Source organism: Phaethon lepturus, unplaced genomic scaffold (assembly GCF_000687285.1).
Source record: "Phaethon lepturus isolate BGI_N335 unplaced genomic scaffold, ASM68728v1 scaffold19570, whole genome shotgun sequence".
NCBI lineage: Eukaryota > Metazoa > Chordata > Aves > Phaethontiformes > Phaethontidae > Phaethon > Phaethon lepturus.
This window is the reverse complement of record NW_010510048.1, coordinates 48,587-53,501: the sequence shown is the minus strand read 5'-3', so window position 1 is coordinate 53,501 and position 4,915 is coordinate 48,587.

Below are 4,915 nucleotides of genomic sequence, written 5' to 3'. Positions count from 1 at the left end.
AGTATTCTAAAGTGATACTTGAACAGGAGCAACTCTCATATAAATCACTTACTGTAAGTCAGGTTGATTTTTTCTGGAAGTACATTTATAGACTGACATGAATGAAATATGAAGGCTGTCTGGGAAATAAAAATCTTCATCCTGTATAAATACCTCCAAATAAAGTTAATCATAAGTATGTGTGTAGCTATCAACTCACATGCAAAGTGATCTACAAAATAGTGTTGTTTGTGAAATTAATCTGAATTTTTGCTTTCACTAAAGTACTTGAGATAATTTGTTTACAAGGTGAGAAGTGAAGAGTCAGTTACTGGAGAAATTTTTTCTTCTTTCCCTTTTAACAAATGACCATAGTGCTGCTAAAGGACACATTGCTGTTACTAAATTCCAGGCAATTTAGCAAGGTCAGTTAGAAGTGTTACAATTTTTACACAGACATACTCTGACAAATCTGGATTCTGCTTTCTTGTTCCGAGTGAAGCCTGAATCTTACTCTAGCCATGTGGCACCTCCTGCTTATGGAGTTTATTATTGCCTTCCTGTCTGCCCTTCCCCAGCTCCACACAGATGTCCAATTAACTCCCCCTTCCTCTACTCTTTCCTCCATCTCCTTGTGCTGCCACATAGATGTTCCTGCCTGGGACACCCACCCACATTTCTGGTGCCTCTGCCTTTTCTGTGTGAGACTGTTACATATAGAAGTCTCCTGTGGGATTCTGCTGGCCTTCTCTGTGACTCATTTTCCTGATGACTGCTCTTGTCTTGGTGGTTGTTCATACTTCCTCCTCTTGGATTTTGTTTAGGATATTTTTTTAAGGAGTTGCATGTCATCTAGGAGCATGTGTAACTGTTAAATGCGTTTAGAATAAATACCTGTATTACAGGGCAATAACAAGAAAAAAGGAGTAAGTAAAAGTCAAATAGATGAAGTGGGTGCCAAGCTCTTGTGAAGAAGGTAACAGTGGCTGGATCTTTTGTTGATACATTGAAGTAAAGTGAAACCAGTTTCATTTTCTTGTGTATGCTGGGCTACTAGCTGGGGCAGTTTAGCCACTGCTTCTGCAGTACAGATGGGCACTAGAGAAGAGGCAGAGAAGCCAACTGGGGTTGAAAATCACTGCAGCTGTCTTAATGCAAGCTATTCTCTCTTTGAGCTGTCAGTTTAATGTATGCAGTCTGACACATTACTTCTTGAAGTAGCTCTTAAATGTAAAGGGGTAATCTTGTGGTCCAATATACTTTTGAAAATAGGAACTTGAATGTTGTAATGGGAGAGACACACATCTTTGTTTCCTACCATCAAAACTGTCTCAAGTAAATAAGCAATTTCCAAGTAGTCTTCAAAATTATGAAAGTTATTAATAAAATCTGTGCAACTCTTCAGTATAAAGAAAGCTACTCACAAAATAAATTCAAATCTCAGGAAAAGGCCAGTAAGGAAGGAACTGAGGACAGTAATACTTAAACATATGGGTTTCATTAATGTGAGAATGAGTGAAGTGTTGAAAATGCTAAGTGAATTCAACAAACACCTGGGCTTCTTTGTGGAGAGGAAAGATCTGATGTGGGAGTAAAAAACCATGAATTTTAAGTATGAAGGATCGGGTACCAGATGAGGTTTTTTCCACTCTAAAGAATGCCTTGTGTGCAAGTATTTGTGGCATGAGTATGTCCTGCTAGTGTCCATTTTTCAGTTGTGTGTGACATAAGCTGACATTTGTTTACTATGGTTACAACCACAGTTTTTTTTGTTTTTAATTTTCTTTTTACTATTTCCAATCATTGGGAATAGGACCCCAGCAGCTAATAAAGTTTTACTGAAATCAAGTCATGGTAGGTAACATTGAGAATACATCCAAAGAAAGGTGACATCCAGAGAAAAACTACTACTATGCTGTAGTTTTATGAAGGTAAAATAGTTCTATGGAGTAATGGGAAATGGATGAGATAGATCTTTAGCCAGAAGTCACAATTTCAAGTTTCATGCGCTGACTTTATCATTACAGCTGGGGCATATATTGGAGCCAGTGTTCGTGCACAGTTACTGTGCAGTGACTTTTGTGAAAAGGTGTTGTCCAGCTTCCAGTGGATAGGTTTCCACTTCATGCACCATCACCACGTGTGCTTCTCTCCCTGACAGCTTCTGTAAAGAAACTTGCTTTGGAATTTGCCCATCTAGATCAGGACCTGCTTCTCAGTGTATCTGGCTTACTAATGGTAGATGTCATACACCAAAGTGGACCAGCAAATGCTTTCTTTATAAGCACCCATTTAAAACATGACATTTGTTAAAAGGCACAAGTGCAGATCAGGCAATTTTTTTTCTTTTTTTTTCTTGGCACAGCTAAGCAGAACTTCATAGCACATAACTTCAGAAATATTTATTCCTTGGTGACCTGGTGCCATAGCAAATTCCTTTTCACTTGCATTACTGAAATGCCTGAGTGCTCTTTAGGATTATTACTAGAAGCACGCTGAATATCAAATAAAATACCATTTTGGCTAAAACTAAAACAAAGCTTACCATCATGAATTGGCATCCTCTAAGTCACACGCCCAACTTTTGGGGAAAAATGTTCATCACCTGTAGTTTTCAAGGGCATAAGAAGTTAGAGAGTTAGAGCTGCTTTTTTTTTTTAAGCTAATTTTTTGAAAAACATTAGTTTAAAAATTGCGTGTTTCACAAAGTGGAGAAACATTCCATCTGCTGGTATCCATCCCTTCCTGGCTGGCCCATTTTCTGTGGCTGGCAGGCAGTTTTGTGCGTGATGTAATGGCTGTGTTGCAGGAAAGGTGCTTTGCTGTGCTGGAGCCTCTAGGAGCCGTAGCGACCAGCATTATTTTCCAGAGCCTCCAACGCAAATGCGCACACGCTCATGCGTTGGTTCCCTTATGCACTCTGTCTACCAGCATATTACCCTTCCCCCACCTCTTTTACAAAGTGTTTCTCCCTGAGGCAAATTTCTTGCTGTCTGGAGTACCAAACGTGCACAGGCACTTTCTTTTTTCTTTGAGATTTCCTAGTGTAGTTACGATAAGGCAGCCATAGCTAAAAAGACAATTTTACATAGGTTATTCTGTTTTTAGTAGAGTGAGTGTGTGTGTAAAAAAACCCAAACAAACAACAACAAAAACCCCACCAAAAAAACAAAACAAAAACCCCAACAACAAAAACCCACCAAATCCAGAAACCCATAGATTATGGCTAAGTGAGGCCAGGTTTCTCCTATTTCTTTTTTTGAAGTGTCTTTACTCAGCAGTCACATTTTTTTCTTGTGGTAAAAAATGCAACATGAGCAGATGGCAAGTATTAACACATGAAATGCAGTGTCTGCTTGAAGTTGATTTAACAGTACTCTAGGTTTCTGTCACTGGCTTTCAGTTAGTTAAGTAGTGTTTACAAGTTAATGAATTTGTTCCACTTGAAATATTTGATGCTATGTGCTGAGGTTCAGCGGTAAAGGGATCCTTTAGGAGTAATCGAGGAAAGCATGAGGTTTCTAGACACTGAACTTGTGATGGGTTTTTTTTTTCTTTCACTGACTTTAGCATTTTTGCCATTAATATGAAACTGAAAAGAGAGGCAGAAGGAACAATAGTACATAGCAATGCACAGCCTTTTCTCTTAAATATTGTGAGATTGCTTTGAGCACCGCAGTGATACCATACCTTATAGCAGCTCCATATTTGAACCGTGTAGTTTGCAGTTTCATTTCTATTGAATGTTCCTAAACCTTAGACCAGGATTTGAAAAAAAAAAAAAAAAAAACCCAAAACAGTTTTATGTAGCAAATCGGAAAACGTTTTCATATTTCTATGTGGTCTGCTTCCATGCTTACTTTTCTTTGGAAGTATGAGTGCAAACTATTAAATAGGCTGCTATATATAAATTAGCCCACATTTGGCAGGAAAACTGCCTAGAATAGGGTGATCAAATTCAGTATATTTTCAGTTCATGAGTAAGACTCCTTACTACAACACCACATGCTGTCTACCTAATAACATTTGAAACTACGCCAGCTCCAAGAATTGTATTCATAGTAAGAAACAAATATTGGTTGCTGGTAATTGAGCATTATACACACTTAGTATTTTACACAACAAATTTCTCTCTTCATAGACTGAATGCTGTGTTTGTCAAAACTACCTAAACACCTAAACTTGCAAACCAGTATTCCTTGTCAGGCAACCTCTAAGCATGAGTGCACAGAAAGAGTTAATGTATTTTACTATTTGAGCAATTGGTGCCAAAATAGTATGTTCTGAAGGCTTAGTTGATGTTTCTGGCATTAGTTTTTGAGTTCTCTAAAACTGTAGATTTTAGTTTTGTTAGGGCTTTTGTAAAATATGTTACTCACTTTAATAACAGTTTATTACAACAGGACTGAAGGTCAAGTTCCTGTTTGGAAAGGGTACCATACTTCGTTCACCTTTGGCTTGAAATGTAAGATCATAACTGCCAGCATAAGACCAAACTAATTGCACTGAATATGCATGAGTGTATCTTTAATACCTAAAAACTGACAGTGATTTACTGTATCCTTTGGGAAGGCTTCTCTCCCAAGTAAACAGTGCATGGTTAAGTACGGTTAAGATCAGTCTGTGATCACAGGCAGTGGTGCTGCTTTCTTGAGACGAAGGCCTGAGGTCACAGGATTTTAGCTACGTGAGAGATGGTACGGTTAACTCCCCGGCTGTTCTGGGCTGGTCTGTGCTCCTGCTGCATGCAGTTCACACACAGAAATGAGACTTGTTAACCCATGCATTTTATTGGGCTTTATGTATGTGTGACATCATTGGCAGCCAATCACAAAGTGCTTTAGGGCAGAGTTTAGAAGCTATTTCATAATATATTTATATTCAGTGCAGATATTTTTGGGCTTCGGTAGCATTCATTTTGTCGCAGAGTCCATAT